The 22824-nt window shown below is 37.7% G+C and overlaps 1 long non-coding RNA gene across 3 annotated transcripts in view; it reads left to right on the top strand.

Annotated features, from left to right (window-relative positions):
• Window positions 1-20990, top strand: part of LOC104006211 (uncharacterized) — a 103427-nt gene extending 82437 nt beyond the window's left edge. For all 3 annotated transcript variants that reach the window (XR_002943617.3, XR_010156345.1, XR_010156346.1), the window contains 2 exons: window positions 14503-14721; window positions 20829-20990. This is a non-coding gene — a long non-coding RNA (uncharacterized LOC104006211). The remainder of the gene's footprint in view (window positions 1-14502; window positions 14722-20828) is intronic.
• The last annotated feature ends 1834 nt before the right edge of the window (window positions 20991-22824 follow it).

Raw genomic sequence — 22824 nt, 5'->3', positions numbered from 1 at the left:
AAAATGTTGCTTATTTTTTAAAATAAAAATCTAATGGAGTGAATTAAGAGGACAATTCATTACTCTCTCATGAGAGATTTCAGAAAAACATTGCCACCATTCAGCAGAATCGATTTGAGGATTGTTAAGGAATATGTGAAAGAATGAAATTCACAGATAGACAGAAATGATAAAAAGTAAAAGCATGTCCTGAAAACTACAATATTTCTTGTTCTTAAAAGGAATATGAGAATATGAAATAAAGTGATGACTTTTAAAGGAGATGTACAACACTGTGTATGCCATTCTGTTGGTATAAATCATAAAAATGCTCCACAATGTAAATGCTTAGGATACTTTTATTGAATTACTGCAACAATAATAACGTGAGATGAAAGAAAGGCATCCATATACCTGCTAATTAAGAAATGGCAACACACTGTAACTACTGCACAAACCATAAAATATTCAGTTCATGTTTGTTGAGAATCCAGAGAGGTTCTGTTTTAGCTTTGTAGGTGCAATTTGGCTGGAAAAGAGGTGCACGTGAAGCAGATTGTTAAATGCTCTTTTACCATTACTTACTGTTTAACAAGGTGCTCCAGTGTGATGAAAGGGAAAGACAACTTGGACTTGAAACACTCCTTTAAATCACTTTTATGAGTTTCAAGGATATGGACTCCTCCTCTCCGAAAAAGTGTCTTTGCTTTGCAAATCACTTTGAGGAGTATAAAGTCTATTCTACAGGTATTGATCAAAGTCATGTGGCTGAATAGTTGAAATGGTTGGCTGTAAGTTTGGTAGTGCCTACTTTTTTATTTGCATGTTAAATTCAGAATGAAAGTAATGAGACTTATAACTCATTCCTTAATTGGTCTTAAAAGTATCCGACCAAACTGTTGTTTTCTCTACATCTACACATGAGGCTACATAACAATACATAACTTAAAATGTTATTCCCATGATCAAGTGTTAGTTAATTGAAATGATCTGACAAACAATACTATATAGTTTCTTACTTGTTTGTTTTATTTTGAATGTCAAATTTATTTTATTTATTTTTTAGAATGTCAATATTTGCAGTCTTTGAACCAGACTTATGTTTTAAAATTTTTGGACCTATGGACTTTACATTTTCTAAGTAGTGTGCCTAAATTATTCTAAATTATTTCTGCTTCTATAACTTTGTAGATAATAACATTTGCTTCTTAATGTCTTCACATTCCATGCTGATCACACAGGCTCTCTTGCTATCAAGTTGGTAATGAGATATTGAAAATGGGTCAGAGCACTATGCTGATAATTGCCATTTTGGGAACTCCACACCTCTTCACCCACTGGCCACTCCCTTTGTAATCTGAGTCCTATAATGATCTGGGCAATTTTAGCTGAGTGCTAATGACTCTATGGATCAATTGCTTTAACTTGGTTTCCTCACTACAGCAGGGATCTTCGTCCTGGTAAAATTACTAGTATGGGTCTAAGATTGCCTGGATAGTGTTGAAGGTTTTGCACAAAGCTAGTGCTCTGGCTAAAAAAAGTTTCTGAAGGCATGCGAGTGGAAGCATTTTATATGAGAGAAGAGCATATTTTATGTCCTAATGATAGAGGCAGGAGACAGCCAAATGTTGCCCAAGTCATTGTGCACAGGCAGCTTGCCTAAACATGCCCATGGTGAAAAATTCTGTCCCTTAACACATTCTCAGTAAGGGAAATAAATCAATGTAGAGTGGCCCAGACTAAGGGCACACATGTGCACTGGGAGGATGGGGTGGAGCCACCAGGAATTCACACTTTATGCAGGGCAGGAGCTGGGCCTCTTCAGCTCCTGTGTGGTGGCCTGGTATTCAAGTATTGTGAGGTGGAAAACCTGCGTGCAGGACTCCTCTTTTTGTTGAGAGTTTTCCTGTTCACTTAATAAATTGCATCCCCCTCACCTTTCAATGTGTCCGTGTGCCTAATTCTTTCTGGTTGTGAGAAAAGAACCCGGATTTTAGCTGAACTAAGGAGAGAAAAATCCTGCATCATGAATTATAAATTTGCTATTAGAATTTACCAAGACTGGAAAAGGCATATAGTTTCAGCTCTTCACTTGAAAGAATCCAGGCATACTCAAGCTGCCTAGAAATATACTTGGAGTCCAGAGTGTAAACATTTCTTGACTCTTCCTTTCAGATCACATTTAGTCTGTGTAGAGACTACTTTGAAGTAGTGCTAGAAGTATCTTTTTTGACTCCTTCTTTGTTCCTTTTTTATGTCTCCCTGAGGGGCCTGTTTCATCCTGCCCATTCCCTTTGTAATTAAACCAGCTTGTCTCATTTTTTTTGGTGGTGTTGTCTTCCCAGGAATGGGCATCAGCAATCTCATTTGGCTCTGAATGTTACATTCTTCAGAGTGGAGTTTTAATGACACTGTGGTGGCTTTGTAATGTGTCGACTTTGTAAGGGTGAACTAATTTTCTGAAATTTCCTTTCTTGCATGTTTCTGGTTATGATAAGATCAAGATATATTCTTGTGAGAGATTTAGAGACTGGGGATGAAGCATTAACCACTCTGTAGCTCATATATGTTACTGACAAGTTACTGACATGTCGCCTATATTGGTGTGAGCCATTAGTGAGGCTGGCAATTGCTCTGTCTTCTGCCAGATTCTTCTTTAGTTTCTCTGACTCCTGGGTGTATGTGCTTAGCTCCATGAAGGTGGGCCCTTGCCTCTGGAGGACACCTTTTACACCAAGGTCACACACACAAAAAGGACTGACAGGTCTCAGTTTGTCCTTGTGGGCTCCAGCTCATGCTTATGAGTTCTAGGTGGTTCCTTCTCTCTACCACATTAGGTCCATCTTTCCTTCCCAATTGCTTGCGTAGTGGACTTCAAGGTTTAGAATTAAATGCAAAGACAATTGCTTAATCAGCTCCCCAGATTTCATAAGGTCAAATCTCCATATTAAATTGCTTAGTATCTATCTGTGTCTATATCCATATCTATACTGCTTCTCTAATGAAAGTCTGATACTAGTTTGGTGGCAGAAATAGTTCTAGAAGAACAGAATCCTAAGAGTGATTAATCTGAATTTGTTCTGGGTTTTCTGAAATTAGTTCTTTGATCTGATTACATATGAAGGTCATTATATGTTTCCAGTGGTATAGAGGGCTAGACTATGTCATGCAATGGAAAAGCAGTTACATAAGTTATCACTTTTAGATACTGGTAATCAAGTACTTACAGATGGCCAGGCTCTGGTGACCATGTATTTGCTGTCATAAAAGCTTTTACTAAAAAACTGAGTATAATGGCGTTGGTTGGTTGCTTATAACTATGCTGGAAACCTTGAGGGGAAAGTACATGACAGGTGCAGAACTTTACATTTCCAGCTCAAAGTCTGCACAAGGGACTGGAAAGCTTCTATGATTCCTCTATGTTTTGTAGTTATAGAGCTGAGATTTGTGAAAATCAAAATCAAATTTTAATCTTGAGCGTGACTGAATTGCAATGCAAATGATTCCCCAACCACATAAGGTCTCCTGTTAAAGTTAAGGCATTGATTAGGGAAGGAGTGGGTTTGTGAAAATAGGGGTAGGGACATATGAGCAGATTTGAGGATGCTGGAGTGCTTGATCCCCTATATTTCCCCAAGCCTTGTTTGTCAGTTGAAGCAGCCTTTCTATTCTTGCTTGAGGTGGTTAGCCTCTCCTTGACTGAAGAACCTGTAAGGGCTTCCCCTGGGTAGTGCAAGGCACTGCTGATCCTTCTCAGGATATACCTCCACATCCTCTCCTTGCTTCTAGACCTAGAATCAAACTCAAGTCCCAGTAGACACCAGTGGATATGGTAAAAGCATAACCTTTGAAGAGGTATAATACAGACAGAAAGAATTGCACGTTTTTTCCAATTATAGTGACAAAAATCTGGAGAGTATCTGTGGGAAAGGAACTTTAAGGAAGAAATATTAAATTGGGTCAGGGAACTTAATGATATGAACCCACTTAGCAAAAATTCCAAATTTAATGTCTTAGCTTGAGAGCAGCTAGAAATTGTTCTAACCCCTTGGTTGGCTGCTTGACTGATACATAGATCTAAATGCAGCCTACCCTAAGTAACATTAAAATACCCAAATCTCCTTCATACACAGAAGAACAAGGAATTCAAAGCCTTATGAAAATTGAAATGCTAGAATGGATTTATCATGTAAGATCTGCTTACCATCCTGGGATGGTCCAGAGGATACTGTCTTCCACATGGCTTTGATAAATATATTCTTGGAGAGTTCTGTGATGGTTCTTCTCTGCAGACCAGATCTTACCATGGGACTGCTGCCATCAGACTGGGATTCCTAGAAGTAATGAGGATGATGAGGTTTCATGGTGGCAGGGGACAAATGGAAGCACTTAATTGACAAAGACAAAGTGGGCATGCTTATCATAATAGACAGCAGAGCCAAAGTCATAATCAGAAGAGTATAGCTCAAAGCTCTTTGACATTGACTAACTTTGGTGTTCCATAAACTAAAACAGAGTAAATTCTCATTATTCATTAATTCTGTATTTGCAAATTCACCTACTTGCTAAAGTTTATGTAACATCAAAATTAACACTAGCACTGCTTTTGAGGTCATTCGTGGACATAAATGTGTGCAGAGTGGCAAAAAAATTGATTCACAGACACATGTATTCCCAGTTGAGGTCAAAGAAGGCCTAGCTGTGCCTTCTTGTCTCGGCTCTCATACTGTAAACAAGTGATCTTTTCATGGTCTATGTGGCGGCACATTTTCTGCATTTTTGTGCTTTTTGTTAATGATTGCTTTTGCTGTTTAAATGGCCCCCATCATAGTACTAAAGTGCTGTGTAGTGTTCTTTAGTGCACGAAGGCTGTGCTGTGCCTTACAGAAAAAATACACATGTTAGATCAGCTCTGCTCAGGAATGAGTTGTAATGCTCTTGGCCCATAGGCCAAGTATCTTTAAACAGAAAAGCACATAAAATAAGGTTATGTATCAGTTGATAAAAAGTTGTGACCAGAGGTTTGCAGGAACCTAATGCTATATTTCTCCTAAGAGCAATGGGCCAGTATTTGCTAATTCAATATTCATGATGACTTTGTAGAACATAACTACTGTGAATAACAAGAATCAACTGTAGGTGGTACTGAAGTCTTGATTGTGTAAGCAGAAAAGCTCTAAGTCCAGTGAAATTGATTTATAAAAACAGAGCCACAGCTTCTTAATCATTTCCCAAACTTGAGCCACCTTACATACTCAGATCCCCTTGAATGGAAGGAAAGCTGGGTCCTCTTGAGGAAAGATCTTGCTACACTGCCACAAATATATCATGCTAATCACTGCCCAGCATTGCTCCATGGGACTTGCATCCATTGACCAGGGTTTTTGCATATTTTAAGGGAATTACTGGACACTGGCTCTGAAATCACATTAAATCCTGGAAATCCAAGATGTCACTGTGGTCCACCAGTCAAATAACGGGCTTTTGGAGGTCAGGTGATCAATGGATTTTGGCTTAGGTTCTCACACAGTGGACCCAGTTGGTCCCCAAACATCCTCTGTCATCACTTACCCACTTCTGAAATGCATAATTGGAAGAGACATACCCAAGAACTTGTTTCTTTCCTGACCTGTGAAGTGAGGTAAGTCACTAGAACTACCTCTTCATGAATTGGGTATAAACTAAGTGAAATACTACATTCCTGGAAGCACTACAGACATTAGTGGCACGAACAAGGACTTGAAAGATGTAGCGGTTATGATTCCTACCACATCACCTGTTGACTAGCTTATTTGGCCTATGCAGAAGACAGATGGATCTCAGAGAATGACAGTGAATTAGGTAAACTTAATTGAATGGAAACTCAAATTGCAGCTGCTGTTTCATTTCTGGAGCAAAGCAACACATCCCCTGCTCTCTGGTATATAGCTACTGACCTGCATAAAGACTATAAAAAACATTATATTTTCATCTGGCAAGGCCAATAGTACACTTTGTCCTACTTCAGGGATATAGCAGCTCCCCAGCAAAAAGTTATAATCTCTAGCCCAGGAATCCTGATCACAGTTGCCTTCCACAAGAGTACATACTCATCCATTATATTGATTATGTAATTCTGATTGGGTCAGGTACGAAGGAGCACATTGGTAGGACACTTACATGCCAGATGATGAGAAATAAATCTCACAAAAAATTAGTATGCTAGCTTGCCAAAATTTCCAGTTATTCAGTGGTATGGGCCATGCTGAGATATCCTTTTCAATGTGAAGGACCAGTTACTGTATATGGCCCATCCAATCAGTAAGAAAAATGAACAATACCCTGATAGGTATCTTCGGAATTTGTGTGTGGTACACTGACACATTTATTGATGGTCAATAACTTTGAGTGAAGCTCAGAACAAAGGAATCCTTTGCAACAGGTCCAACTGCTGTGCAAGCTGCTCTGCCACTTGGATCATATGACATAGCAAATCCATTGATGCTCAAAGTGTCAATGACAGACAGAGAACTTCTCTATTTGGAGCTTACATCAGGCCCCTAAAGGTGACACACAACAAAGCACTTAGGATCTTGGAGCAAAGGCAGGCTATTCTCTGCAGAAAAACTGTAGTCTCCTTCTGAGAACAGCTTTTGGTTTGCTACTGAATCTCAGTAGAAACTGAACATCTGACGATGACCTGCCTAGTTACCATGTGACCTGAACTGCCCTTCGTGATCTGGGCGAAATCCTATACATCATACCATAAAGTTAGGCATGCACACCAGCACTTCATCATCAGATGGAACTGGGCCCTGATACCATAAAGTTAGGCATGCACACCAGCACTCCATCATCAGATGGAACTGGGCCCTGATACCATAAAGTTAGGCATGCACACCAGCACTTCATCATCAGACGGAACTGGGCCCTGAGGGCACAAGTAAGTTTCATGAAAAAGTTGCCAGGACGCCCATGGCTCCTACTTCAGAAACAGTGTCTTTTCTTTCTCAATCTGTTTTTGAGGATTCATGGGGAGATCCCTATGCTCAGTTTCCTGAGGAAGGAAAATTCAGGAACTAGTCCAAGAGGTATGACTGCTGCACTACAGCCCTCCTCTGAGAAGGCCCTGAAGGGGAGCAAGGAAACAAAATTCTTCCAGTGGACACAAATTCAGGGTTCATACCTGGCTGTCCATGTAGTTTGAAAGGAGAGATGACCAAAAGGATGGGTGTATAGCAACTCAGACTGCAGCTAATGCAGTCTGATGGGTGCATTTGCTGGATGGTCAAATGGGCATAAGCTTTGGAGATATTTGTGTGTGGATGCTCACCAAAGAGTGACTTCACTATAGAAGGATTATAACAATCAAGAAAGAGAATGATTCATTTGGTGAATGTCAGTCAGCCTCAGGTCTCATGTAATCAGTTGATGAATAAAGTGGTCATGGTGGTACGATGGAGGTTATATACATGTATTTCCACTTACTGAGGCCAATATGACCATAGCCACGAATGAGTGCCCCATCAGCCATCCAATGTGATCACACTGATATGTCACTATTCCCCAATGGTATCTGCAAGCTACATGGGGGCAGGTTGATGGCAATGGGCTGCTTTGATTAAGGAAGGCATTCATTTTACCAGAATAGACACACTGGATATGGATTTGCCTTAGATTTCCTTAGTGTCTCTGTCAAAACTACCATCTATGAATTTATAGACTACCTTGTTACTATTTTCCTTTTCGTTTCTTATAGCTTTCCTATAGCTTCTGGCTCTGATGGAGCAATCAGCCTCCTAATAATAGCTTACAACCAAAATCTTCTTTGTTTATGAGAGCTTCCTTAGTCATGAACCTTCCCATATTCTGTTGTATATAAAGTCAGTTCCTTTGGAGTGAACTTCAGAGCATTCTGTTCTTATGCCTCACCTCTTCTCTGTACAAAACTCTGAGCCACTGCTCCAGAGTATGGAGCTGGGGCAGTGGGTCATTTTTTCTGAAGGAATCCCTTAGATCAGCAGTCCCCAACCTTTTTGGCACCAGGGATCTGTTTTGTGGAAAACAATTTTGCCACTGATGGCATGGGGAGGTTTGGGGATGAAACTGTTTCTCCTCACAGAATACTGCATTAGTTAGATTCTCACAAGGAGTGTGCAACCTAGATCCCTCTCATGTGCAGTTTACAATAGGGTTCGAGCTCCTATGAGAATCTAATGCTACTACGGATATGACAGGAGGCGGGGCTCAGACAGTAATGCTCCCTCACCCACTGCTCACTTCCTGCTGTGCAGCCCGGTTCCTAAAAGACCATAGACTGGTGCCAGTCCCTGGGAACCCCTGCCTTATATTTTGAGCAGTGTGCCAGTTAGGGTTGGTCATTCCTGGTCTTTTTGGCTTGCCTCTCCTGGTCTGCAGCCTCCATCCAATAAGTGAGCTGGGGTGAAGATGATTGTAACCTCAGTATTCTCAGCTTGCTGTTCCTGGGCTAAAGCCTATGTTCTGAGAGTGGGAGCTGCTTAGAGATCCTTGACCCTTTGTTTGCACTCATCTGGAATTTACCTTGGCCAATGCAGAGCTATGGGAGATGATAAATGCTGCTGGCTTGTTCGTCCTGGGGAGAGATAGCACAACTCTTGAGCTGAGGTATGGGGGATCTCTGTGTTTTTGGCCACACTCACCTGAAGTGGCTCTCTTATCACCTCCAGTATGGAGAGGACAGGAATGGGCAGGTCATGGCTCAAATGCCAGAGACTATTGCTGTTCTTGCCACAGTTTAATAGATTTTCTTGAATAAATGTTTCTTCATGTTTAATGTATGTACTTTGGACAATGTCTCAAGACTTAATTTTTTAAAAAGTAATTTTTACCAAATATGGCTGTTTGACTGGGAAGCTGATCCACAAACCTCTTCACACTGCCTTTCTGGACATGTATTTCCAGGTTAGCTTGCCTTTTGATTGTCCTCAAGATATTGTATGTTTGGTAGGCAGAGGCCTGACTTTGTTATTACCTTTATTTGGAGGTTAAGTATGGTTTAATGAAATGTGGATGTATGCCAAATCGAAAAGAGGCTGATTGTGGTCACTTTGCCTTGTGTCACTTTGGCTCGATTGAACTACATTTCCCAGAATTCTCATTCTGGTATGTTTCTGGTTAGGATGGCCACATGAGAGATTGATTCTTCTGGGATTATTTGGAGGGCGGAAGTACAGCAACAGCCGTTTTCACTCTCACACACTGTTGCTTATTTGCTGGTTCACTTTATTGTTGTGAGGCAGCAGCCAGGCCTGCAACTGTTCCACATTTCTTTCAAAGCATTTAGTTTTTCTGACTTCCAGGCAGGTGTGTGTGTTGAATAAATGTCCCAGCTTTTCTTAGACACCCATTCTACCAGGTTCAAAGGCTTGTATTTGTGGGTTCCAGTGTTTTCTTTCTGTGTCTTACTTCACATCCATTTTCCCATCCTGATTGTCTGACCTATAGAATTTGAGCTCCAGCATCAGACTCTTACAGGAAAGGGGTCCTGATCCAGACCCCCAGAGAAGGTTCTCGGATCTCGTGCAAGAAAGAATTCAGGGTGATTTCACAGTGCAAAGTGAAAGCAAGTTTATTAAGAAAGTAAAGGCATAAAAGAATGGCTACTCCATAGTCAGAGCAGTGGTATGGGCTGCTGGATTGGTATAATTATAGTTATTTATTGATTATATGCTAGACGAGGGATGAATTATTGATGAGCTTTCCCAGGAAAGGGGTAAAATCTTTACCCTTTTACCCCGGAATTGAGGGTCTCTCCAGTTTTTAGACTATATAGGATAACTTCCTGATATTGCCATGGCATTTGTAAACTGTCATGGCACTGGTGGCAGTGCCTTTTGGTATGCAAATGAATTATAATTAGAGTATAATGAGCAGTGAGGACGACCAGAGGTCACTTTCATCACCATCTTGGTTTTGGTGGGTTTTGGCCAGCTTCTTTACTGCAAACTGTTTCATCAGCAAGGTCTTTATGACCTGTATCTTGTGCCAACCTCCTATCTCATCCTGTAACTAAGAATACCTAACCTCCTGGGAACGCAGTGCAGTAGGTCTCAGCCTTATTTTACCTAGCACCTATTCAAGATGGAATTGCTCTGGTTCCAACATCTCTGACAAGACATAAAGGCAACCGTTTACAGACACTACTAAGCCCGCCTCACAATTCTGAGAAGTCAACTATCTGTTAAAAATTATTATGTATGTATCTATCTCTTAGTGCTTCGGCTTCTTTCACTGAAACTCAATGATACAAACATCAACAAATCTTTTTTGTTTTTTTGTTTCCATTGAAGAACTTTCTAAACATAACTCTGAAGCATAATTATACAAAAACAACAAACAAAAACACTTTTGGGGTGAGGCTGGAGAAGGACAAAGAGGTTGGGGTATATAGAGAATAATCTTCTGTATCTTTATTGTAGAGGGACCCTGAAGAAACTTGAGACAGAAAATTATAAAAACAAGATTCCTCTTCCGTGTCACACTCTCCTTTTCAAAGCCATGTCCCCTGGGGAGACTAAGACACTCTTTCACTGGGACACAGGAGAGCACCAGGGAGCTAAGATGGTGTCTCTGGACCTCCGTAGAAACCCATAATGAATAAGACTCTCAGCTTCATCACTTTTAACTTTGAGACCTTGGGAAGGCTACTTAACCACTCAGTTTCCTTCTAACTTAGGACACTATTCTGAGATGATAACATTTGTGCTAGCTGTTATCATTATTATTCCCCCATCTTGCCTCAGGAGTTCAGTTTCCTCCACATTGGGAAGTTTGTGATGAGCTGAGAAAATGTTGCAGGCAGCCCTACTTGGCTGACTCAACACTGGCTATTTTGGTCCCCACTGTCAGGGTTGCTGACCTTCCATATATCAGTGTTCCTCTTACAGATTTCTGAGGTCCCCAGATCTTGTACTGGTTTTCTGGGTCTTCTGAAGTTGGCTCCAAACCAAACTGTTTGCTATGAGCCATCATAATGCTTTCTCCAAGAGGAAACAGTGTTTCTCTAAGTTGTAACATTTCCCATTGTCCCTCTGAGGAGATTGGGCCTTTGGGTCCCTCAAGAACCCTGCTTTTATAGGTTTATTGCTCCATCTGCTGGAAAGATGTATAATACAAGCAAGATTTGGGGGCTGAGATCTCACTGGGTGCCTGGCACTGGGCTAAGATCTGCACCCACATTACCTGGTTTCACTTCCACAAACACTCTATCAGTTCTGTCTTACAGCAGATAAAACTAATGCTTACAAGAAGTGACTTCTCTCTATCATTCAGCTGGCCTGCCAGCATTGGACCCAGCTAGTCTGGCTCTGGAAAGTGTGCATTTTATCACTATTCTATAACCATAGCTGATTTGGGCTCTATTAGGGCTGGAGTAGAAATCTTTCCTACCCACTAATAAACGTATGTATTCTATGTGTGGCCTTCTCAAAGGAACTTAAACTCACACATTCAGAGAAAAATATCTACTTCATAGAATTTCGAGGAGTCGAGAAAATATTTTAATGCAAGCAATCTAGCTTAGTGTCTGACATGTAGTAAGTTCTGAATAAATGCTATTTACTTTACCTTCCTCTAGATCCTTGTAGTGCCCTCTCACTTCCATCTAACTGTGGGAACATTTCCTATAGCCCTAGAGCATATTTCTGAAGAACTAAAGATGTTTTAACCCTCTTTTATCATGGGACCCTAATCATCATACTTTGAGTTCCCATTTCCAGTTCAGAAGGCTCTGCCTCAGTTTCCTCCCCATCACAAGACCAAAAGGCCCTTAATGCAAGTAAGATCCTTGAGGACTTGCTTTGATATTTCAGTGTTAACAAGGCAGGGACAAGATCTGTCTGCTCTTCATTCCTAACTTCCTAGGTACTAGATTTAGCAGTGTTAGCACTAGCTCATATTTGCAAATCTCTTTGCAAGTCCAGATTTGCTCCTGTACAAAGGAGGTGATTCAGAATGCCTTTCCTTTAGATTAGTATGTAATGCAATGTCATGTCGATTAGTCAATAGAAAATATGAATCAGCATGTTTGCTATCAGATCAAAACGACTTGCAACATATATTCATCATTGAGGGGTTTGGCCTTTATTACCAGTGCTGGGAAAATGCCTGGATATTTAAATATTCTATGTCTTTCCCAGTTTAAACTTCCTGTGCAAATTAAAGAGGTTCGACCCAGTGACCTCTAAGGTTTATTTATCTTAAATTCAGGTGCTTTCATATTTCATATCTTGTTCATATTTACCAAAGAATAACCTTGGCACCTTGCTGGGTATCTCATTAAGATTCAAAAATAGGTACCAGTGTTCTTACTAATTCTAGCTTGAAAACTATAATTAATAATATACAAATTTAATTTATGGTATTTTAGTGACATTTTATCATACTTTTATTGCAAGGAAATTTGTTTTTTTAACTCCTGGTTTATCAATGTTTACTTTTTTTTTTTTGAGATGGAGTCTTGCTCTGTCACCCAGGCTGGAGTGCAGTGGCGCTATCTCAGGTCACCGCAACCTCTGCCTCCTAGGTTCAAGCGATTCTCCAGCCTCAGCCTCCCGAGTAGCTGAGACTATAGGCGTGTGCCACCATGCCCAACTAATTTTTTGTATTTTTAGTAGAGATGGGGTTTCACCATGTTAGCCAGGATGGTCTTGATCTCCTGACCTCGTGATCCTCCCACCTCAGCCTCCCAAAGTTCTGGGATCACAGGCGTGAGCTACCACGCCTGGCCCAATGTTTACTTTTAAAAACAGCTTAAATGTAAGAGAGCTTTTATACATAGTTCTTGATAGGAAAGTTTAATGGTCAAAATTTGAAATGTGATGAAAAACATTTCATAACTATCGATTTCACAGATGAACTTTAAAATTGTAGCATACGCTATTTTTATTAAAAATATCGCCATTCTGTATATAATTCTGAACATTTCAGAATAACGTTAAGTCGACTAGTTATAATACACCTTAAAAAGAATGTTTTAAATTTGTCCCTCCTTCTGTGGGAGGAAAGTTGGCCTAGTTGAATTTAGGAATCCGTGACTCTAATCCAGGTCTCCTTTATAAAAAGAAAATTTACTTTAAAGAACTTGAGGATAATCTTATCAAAAGGGATTAGAAGATGTACTAGAGGAATTATGATTTGTCTGGAGAATCAAATGGCTCACAATGGTTATTATCCTGCTTAAGTATATAGTAAAATAGACTGATTACAGCTTCCTGCTTACCAGGATTAAATACTATAATTTCTAAAATGCTCCTCAGGTATTTTAAATCCTTGTTCATTTTTTTTTATTTTTCGCTCGTTGGCATTTTTTGTTGTAGTTAATGTGCAGAGAAAGTCTGCATATGTCTATTGTATGAGCCCCTACACCTGTTTTACCGTCTGTCTCTTTCAACAGATTACTTTAAGGGCAATACAAAATACTTTGATTTTTCAATTCAAATCAGTCATATTGGTAATATGGCATTGCTCTGCTAACTAATAAATTATTCTGCATCTCAAAACATGTGATCTGAAACACAGGAAAGGTCCAAGAGCACGTGTGCAAAGGAGTGCACCCTTGTAGCAGCAAGATTTGTATTGCATTCTGCTCACATGGATTCCAATCTGTAGTATTTTATTTGACTGGTATACTTTTACAAAATAAATGAAATCAAGAAATTTGAATGTATGTGTTTCAAGGAAGCCCAGTAAACTTTACTTATATTGAAAAGGTAGGCCGGGTGCGGTGGCTCACGTCTGTAATCCCAGCACTTTGGGAGGGTGAGGTGGGTGGATCACGAGGTCAGGAGTTTGAGACCAGCCTGATCAACACGGTGAAACCCTGTCTACTAAAAATACAAAAATTAGCCGGGCGTGGTGGCACATGCCTGTAATCCCAGCTACTCAGGAGGCTGAGGCAGGAGAATCGCTTGAACCTGGGAGGTGGAGGTTGCAGTGAGCCGAGATCGTGCCACTGCATCCCAGCCTGGGCGACAGAGCGAGAATCTGTCTCAAACAACAACAACAAAAAAAAAAAAAAAAAAGAAAGAAAGAAAAGAAAAGGTAAAAATCTAGGTAAGGACCTCCACCTCTCAGTATTTGCTTTAGACTATAAGAACACTATACCCTTCAAAGGCTATTTATTTCCCTCCCAGAACATGGGGCCTAATGTTCTATGGCACATTTGTCATGCGACAGCATGATTTATTTGCCTACATATTAGAATTCTCTTGCTTCAAAGATGAAACAGCAACTGAATATAAAATTATATATTTGGGGTGGGAGTTGATATAGATATAAATAGCAGAACTCTTAATATTAATTATTATATAACTGAAACATAGATAGCAAGAAACAGACTAGAGTAGCAAGACAAAAAATTTAAAAGTCATTTTGCTTTAAGTCATTTTGTTTATCTGAATTTCCTATTCCAGCTACAATTCTCCTTATAAATCAGTATTTTCTAATCTCACTCTTGATGCAATGCTAGAGCTAACTGTGCTGAATAATAATGTTTTTCCTCAGGTACAGAGGAATGAAGAAGGAATAAACAGACCTTCTGGATAATTGCATCAGTCTTCCCCACTATTCCAATGCCATGCTAACATTTCAAGTAATGTACCTTTTGTCTTGCTGAGAAAAAATCATTTCATGATTTATTACACTGGATTAAAGGCTATGCACACTCTGGAGTTGGAATATGACTGAAGGGCAAGCAAGCATAAAGGATATCAGAAACAGTTGGTGTGTTTAAATTTTTCTGAATTTCTCAAGTAAACTTTTTAGAAAGTAGTCTGAAGATAAAATGGTTATATAAGTTACTTAAACTGTAGATGATGGCACCTTTATCCCTATATAATAGAATTAAGGTAAGAATTAGTTCTGCAGAAAGCTTTCTCTTTTAGAGATTTCTGTTTTATCAGATTACCATTTGCCAAAGTGAATTTCATAATATGTGACTTTTTTTCAATATCATTGATTGTCATTGAGCTGGAGAGCCTGAGTTTTTGCTGAAATTGTTCCAATGCACAGAAAATGCCATAAAATTGAGCCTACCGTGGGTTGTTTTTTTTTTTTTTTGGATATTACCTACACTTGTAGAAAATCAAAGTTTATTCTAGTCATTGTATGCTCTGCATATCTGAAATACAAGAGGGGCTTCAGTCAGTCTGGAAGTGGTGATATTTGATTTCTCATTTCTTACTATGGTCTCTCTCCAGATAAGTAAGTTAGCTAATTCATCTACTTGTTCCTCAATTAATGGCCTTCTTGATTAAATAAGAAGATGACAAGGTTTCTCCTTAATATGAAATTTAAATTACACAGAGCAAAAAAAATTGTATTAATCTTTAATACCTCCCATGGAGACTTGAATTCTTCACTATACAGTCCAATAAATGGAATATTTAAATATTTAAAGGTTCCAGCAAAAAGTTCCAGCCAGCTGTACTGTTCTAATAACAAGGTCTATCAACTTTTTTTTAACTGAGGAATTTTATGATATTTTGTGAAGAGAAAGAAAAAACCTGCTTAGCCAGCCAGTTACCTGCTTACTTAAGGCAGATTATTTATCCTAGAGGTCCCATTGTCTAAGGCAGATTATGTATCTTATTGTCTTCTACTGACATTCATTTCTATTCATCATTTATAAACTTTATTGAAACATAATTTCAAAATAAAAAGATATGCCATCATCATCACCAACAAAATTATGTTGATGATAGAAATCTTATTGTTTTCTGAGACTTATTCTATCCTCAAAATATAATTTTCAAAACATTTAAAAACTTGATTCTCTTACAAGTTGAGAGAGGATGAGTCAACAATTTATTTAACTAATTAATGATGGAAACAATAGGATTGTAAAACTGATTCATAAATTTATAGATAAGACAGAAGTATTTATAGTCCCTGAAAGACATAATATTGATATAGGATTGCTAAATTAAATAGAAAGCTAGTACCCTTCAAGGATTGGTGGGTGTAGCTTTTGACTGACAGAATAAAACTCAGATTCACAAAAGGCCGGAGAGTTTTTTTGGGAGAATTATATCATCAGAAACACTATCAGCCACCAGCTTGCACTGTAAGTGAGAAAGACAGTACAAAATGAAAGGGGGTCATTGAACTCCCAGAAAACAGGCTTAGAAAATAATTCAACTGCAAACATGTGCTAGCTTTCTTGAAAAAAAGGGGCTAAATATTTGTTGCTTAGTGTTGTGAAGTTTGGGGGTTAATTTAAGCAGTAGATAATTAAGACACAATGAAAGGTTAAATGTTATATTTGAAATAGGTGTTTTACACACAATTTAGAAATGGAGATAAGAAAAGTATGCAGATATCGATAACACAAGTAAAGTAAGATAAATGTCACAAGAGAAATTCACAGCAAGTCTATGTCAACTTGTTGAAAGAGTGAGCAAAGAGCATTCCTGGCCATATTGATTAGAACCAGGCAAGATGTTATGCAAGAAGAAATAATTGAAAACACAGGAATTGAATTTGAAACCTAACAATTAGAAGTTGTGTGACCCACAGCTGGTCAACTGCCTTTACTTGTTTCTCTGAACGAGAATCCCTCATGAGGATTAAATAGGCCAAAGGTACATGCTTTTTTATCCAGGGTGGTCTACTTTCATGCCATTTTCCCAGCAAATATATTAAAAGTGCCCTCTTTTACTCTCAATGAAGTCTTGCTTTGGATGATGAATTATATGGTTACCTGAGGATTGGTTGAAATAATGCATAGGCAATTTTAAAAAGTGATACTAAACAAAAAAAAAACCCACCAAAATTTTACACTTTGCAAGAAACATAATTAATTTTAATAAATTTTATCACAAAGTTACCCTTTGCACTTACATACAAGTATGAACAGAGGCTTCATATACTTACATATGTGAATGTATATATGAGCATATTTATACTATACACCCCAAAACATATAAAAATAGAAAGCATGTTTGCGTAACAGTTTAGAAAGATTAATCTGACGGTGATGAGTCATATAATTCAGAGTAAGGAAAAAGATATTGCCTCAAGTTTGGTATTGGATTTTTCCATTTCATGCACAAGACTGATGAATTTCTGTCTAATGGGGTATAATATATGAAATCAGATATATCATAACATATCTATGGTTATGTCTCACCCACCATAAATTATTTAAAAAGGAAGCAAAATCAATAAAACAACAAAAAGCTCAACTTTAAACACAATCATCTGGGGTAACTAGAGGAGCAATGGGAATAGCAACTGAAGGATAATTGGTCACAACTGTTTTCATCAAATATATTTTTGGTGCAGAGAAAAACTATTTTCATTATTCCCAGAGCGAGTAAGAATGCAGAGACATGAATACTTTGGTTGGGATTTGGAAAATATAGTCAAACTTTAACAACTTTATGCAACAGTTCTTAAAAATGTATTAGTGTCAAACTCACCCTTTAGTGACGAAGAGGAGTGACAGCGAGCTGTCTTCGCACAGCTGATTGCAGAGAATAGTGTGTGCAACGTCATTGCAGGTACCACTTCAAGGTGATTCATTGGAAATCTGTCTTGAGAATTAAAACATTAACCAGAACTTTTAATAAAATTTTTAAGCTAAAGAAAAATTCATTGGCTTGAGGCACTTTTTCAGAACAGGGATTTAACACTCTGGCAAGGGCCTGAGGATGAGGCAACCTTGCTGCTAAGACAGCTTCTTAGAAGCCTAAATAAATTGATAACCCAAAATCAGGGCAGTGAAAATATCTGTGTTGACCTGGCAGAGAAAGTAAAAAAAAAGCTTAGATGTGGACATCCTGAAATGTATGTACTAGGTGAGGCCATAACACTTATGAGAGAATTATGTTCCAGGGAGGCCCCAGAGGACAATCTAATCACCAAGGGCATCAGGAAAGCACTGGATAGAAGGCCAGCAGCATTGCTGAGAAATCCAGCGGGGGCTGTGCTCTGCAGACAGAGCCACCCACCTCAAGGGTCATGTTACATTTCTATTGTTCTAACAATCATAGAATTGTTAATATTCTAACAATTACAACTAACCAATTCATAACTTAAAGGCAATTCTTACACTCAGTGATTTTCTCAAAATTGAGGTTTAAGCCTGAGTTGTACTAAATTAATAGTATGAATGTATGTGCTGCTTAAAGAAAGCAATTGCTTTTCTCTTTGTGCTCATGTATTACTTGTCTTTGAGAAAACTGTATTCTGCATAAAGTGTAATGTTCTGGGTGGTCAGAAAGGTTTAGTAGAATGAGCACAGGCTCTCAAATCAGAAAGAATTGTAATTTTGGCTATAAAAAGTATTTGAATTTTAAATTATATTTAATATATTAAGCTCTTACACTTATTGAATGCATATTATGTGCAGATAACTCTTCTGGGCACTTTATTTGGAATCAATTATTTAATCCTCATAACAACCCCATGAAGATCATACTATTACCATCCAAAGTTTACTGAGGAAGATACTGAGGCAAGGTTGGTGACTAGTAACATGACCACATTTGCTGTGGATAGGTCAATCCAGGACATCTGACTTCAAAACTTGCAATCTTAGCCATATGATAATTTGCATCTTTATTTTGATTCATGATTCTAAGAAATGTTCATTGAGCTCTTACACTGTTACAGACCCCACAGAAGCAGCAAGTAATGGAATTAAAAAAAAATCTCTGCTCTCTTGGAGCTGACATTATAGTGGGAAATGGAAATAATTAGGAGATTGTTGTCATATTAAAATATACAATCCATTGTGCCTGAAACCATGGAGGCTAAAACGAATAGCTTGCTTCCTTGAAATCTTAGGGAAAAGATGATTAATGTTTGCCAAAGAATTGAAAGGCCCAAATTGAGAATAATTGGAGTCCTTAAACTTGCCATTTTGCATTCTAGCAAAATCATACATCTTTGATTTAATAATTAGAAGGGAAGCAAGCTACTGCTCCTTTATGTATAATTACAAGCTTGTTGCAGGCAAATAATTCTGTATATTAACAACTTTTTCACATTTTTGGTGAATCATTATCTCTTCAGTTTCTGACATTATAACAGCTATCATATTTGTATACTTTCTATCAAATTTGCCTTGATATGAAGGGGTTTTACAAACTTACTGATCATTTTTGCCATGTATAGTGTTATTGGGGATATAACAAAAATAAAAAACTGTTTTGGTCCTCAATAGATTTACAATCCAAAGCAGAGTGGGAGGAAGAGACCTACAAGACCATGTTTCATTGTATAGCTTTGGAGTAATATCTATAATTTTAGAAAAAAGTTAAGAGGAAGAAGAAACTGGTGTCAGCTAGACTTAGAAGATTTTACAACAGAGACTGGCTTCCATTCACTGATCAGACATTCACTGATTTTTAATTCTTACCACCAGAGAAAAAGTTGTTATGATGAGGGTCCTCAGGAAAGACAATACAGTCAGCCGAGAAATACAATTTTCTTTGTCTACTGTTGTTTCCTTTATACAGACCACTGAAATATATACTTAACCACCAGCAAAACTCATATTAAACACAAGTAAAAAAAATCACTACATGCAAAAGAGTGAACACCAGGCAAAGTGGTAATTTATGAATTTCCAGGATTTTTGTTGTAATTTACCCGTGTAAGTTTACAATAAATGATTGATGTAACTAAATTTATGGATTGCAATTAATTACTAGGTTTGTACCACAGATGAAGTAATATATATGTTGTCTAATTTAATAATGATTTGTCTACAGAATTCAACCAACTGCTCATTACAGAATCTGATGAACCTACCTTTAGACTACCTGTTTTCTTAACTACCTGTTAAGATACTATATATGATGTAATAGGTTTAACAAATAATGAAGGACCTTTTGTCCTTGCTTGACTCAAGAAGGGATGGAGGGTCTCCAAGAAATATAAATGTAGTCTGCTATAATGGGTATTAGCTAGATTAGTACTTCAGAAAAGGATTAGTACTTCAGAAAAGGAAGAATGATTTTCATTATCAAATGATTATTTGATATTTCCATTCTGCATTCTAAGCACATATTAGTTGATGTACAGGTGCTGCTGGATAACTGTTTGGAAACAGACCATAAAATCGCTCCAAAAGATAAAATTCTCAAATAACAGAGTTGTCATGGTTGTAAAAAAAAGGTATGATAAATACATAAAAGCTGGCAAAAATGGGAAAGGATTAAAACTGTAACCTTAGTTATCCTTCAATAAACATAGTTAAGTAGAATGAAGCAGATGTTTATTCTGGTAGATTCTATTGCAATGTTACATTTTAACTTAATATTTCTATTTTGTGATTTATTTTTAGTATAGCAAAATGTCTGGTTAATATTGTGGGTATTGATACCGTGTTAAAATTTGTGACAGTCTATTTAATTTTCCAGTATGAAGAAGTATTACTGCTATGATGAAATATTTACTGTTGTGGTGGAAATAAATAAGAAAATAGAATTGACTAAAACAAAACAAACCAATAAAAAAAGAAAAAAAAGTCTGTTATTTATCAACAAAACATTAGGAAATTTACATGCTTAAGTAAACTTTCATTCCCTATTCCAAAGTGCCTTATGTATTCTACTTTCTTTGCTTTCACATAAATTTATTCTATGCTATAATGTAACCGGTATACTATTAAGTCCCATACATATATTACATTGAACCATATATTTTTCTATTCCAGGAAAGAGAATTTTCTCATTTTTTCCACCACTACCATCCACCACAATGACCACTATTTTTCTCTTCACTTAAAAAGTATCATTTATCTAAAGTTAATGGCATAGTTTCAGATTTCTCATGTGTCCAAGCATATGAATTAACAGTTCCTATGTTATTGTCCTAAGATTTGTAGGTTAAACCTTGGATATTCCCATCTGAGCATCTGTACCAAACAGAAAAGACCTGTGTGAGTTCCTGAGAACCAGTGCTCATTCCAGAAGGGACAGGTTTCTCTCCAGGAAGAAATGTCTGAAATTCAGTGAATTAAAATCCTCATTGAGTCTTCATACTCTTTACTTCTCCCTGGAAAAACTGGTTACGAAAATTTAATATTCTGTCATGATAAGATCAAGCTCTATCAGATCAGCCATACCTATCAAGTACATTTCGACAAACTTGATTCATACTGTTTTCAAATTATGAACAACCAAGGGTCTTCTATCCAAAAATATTGATTATTTAATTCTGAATATCATTACAGAGCAGTAACATGCTCTCAACATTTGGGGATACAAGAGTCAGAAGATGGACAAGATTCCTTCCTAACAACAATTACCACTTAATTACAATATACCAAGTAGTATTTTATCTGCTAGGTATATTGGACTTACTTTTCACAGATAGTTTATACTAACAAAATTTCTAACCAAAATATTTCTTGAAAATTACTGATTTTATTTGAAATTATGTGCAGGAAAAATACAAGCATATCTCTGAATTTCTATTTGTCTGTTAAACAAAAGGGGATAAATATGACTAATGTCATTTAACAAGAGGAATTACAGACTATGAAAAGAGTAGCTTATTTATATCAACTCACAACACTTTCCAGAGAGAGAAAGAAAAAGGCTATTATGTGGCATGAACAAGAAGTTGGCCATCCTTTTCCCTTTCTTTGTAGAAGATGGTCCTGATAGGATACAGACTTAAAGAAGGGATTGATTTGTTTTCTCCAGCTGTCCTAATAGTGAGTGAATAAAATTAACTGTGAACTATTTCAATCAATTACTCAATGATTGACTTACATTGATTAGAAAAGAGCTGATTCTTTGCCATGGATATCTAGATACCTTGATGATCCTATTTTGAACTAATTTAAAAGTAGGACAATACCCACTGGATGGAAGTTTCAAAACCTGAAAACAATAAAACCCACAAGATTTTCTTTTAATAACTTCTGTGACAATGAAATTGAAGTCTTACACACTTTTTTTTTTTACTCCAGTGTCTTGTTATCTGGAGCAAAATTCAGAAAGGAGAGCAACTATGTAAAAAAGTAAGAATTTTGGCTTGCTATGCCATTCTTAGAGGTTTCTTTTATCTTTATATTTTCTTGAAATGTCTTGTGTAAAATTTAAACAACTTCCTGTACTATAAATAAGATATTTTGAAGGCAAGCATATACATAGATAATACTTTAGAAAAGAATTGTGATTCCAATTCTGTACTTAGCACTTAATATTAAAAGTTCCTTATAGTGAATATAATTTTCTACAACAGATAGTACAATTTTGTTTCACCATTAACAGGTAAATAAGTAAATATACATTTAAATAAATATTATGAAGTTCATTTGTTAATTAATACAAACATTATAAATTATTGAATACTTTTTCCAATGGACAAGCAGCTTTAAAAACCTGCTTTCACCACTTTATTTATTTATTTATTTTTGAGACAGAGTCTCGCTCTGTCGCCTAGGCTAGAGTGATCGTGGCTCACTGCCAGCTCTCCCTCCCGGGTGCAGGCCATTCTCCTGCCTCAGCCTCCCAAGTAGCTGGGACTACAGGCGCCCGCCACCACACCCGGCTAATTTTTTGTATTTTTTTAGTAGAGACAGGGTTTCACCGTGTTAGCCAGGATGGTCTTGATCTCCTGACTTCATGATCTGCCCACCCCAGTCTCCCAAAGTGCTGGGATTACAGGCATGAGCCACTGTGCCTGGCCTTTTTTTGGTATTTTTAGTAGACATGGGGTTTCACCCTGTTAGCCAGGATGGTCTCCATCTCCTGACCTCGTTATCCACCCGCCGCGGCCTCCCAAAGTGCTGGGATTACAGGCATGAGCCACAGTGCCAGGCCACTTTCACCACTCTTAATCCTCTGAGGTGAGGAGGTCTTT

Source organism: Pan troglodytes, chromosome 3, assembly GCF_028858775.2.
Source record: "Pan troglodytes isolate AG18354 chromosome 3, NHGRI_mPanTro3-v2.0_pri, whole genome shotgun sequence".
NCBI lineage: Eukaryota > Metazoa > Chordata > Mammalia > Primates > Hominidae > Pan > Pan troglodytes.
Note: the sequence above shows the minus strand (reverse complement) of the source record. Positions and strands in the feature narration are given on the sequence as shown.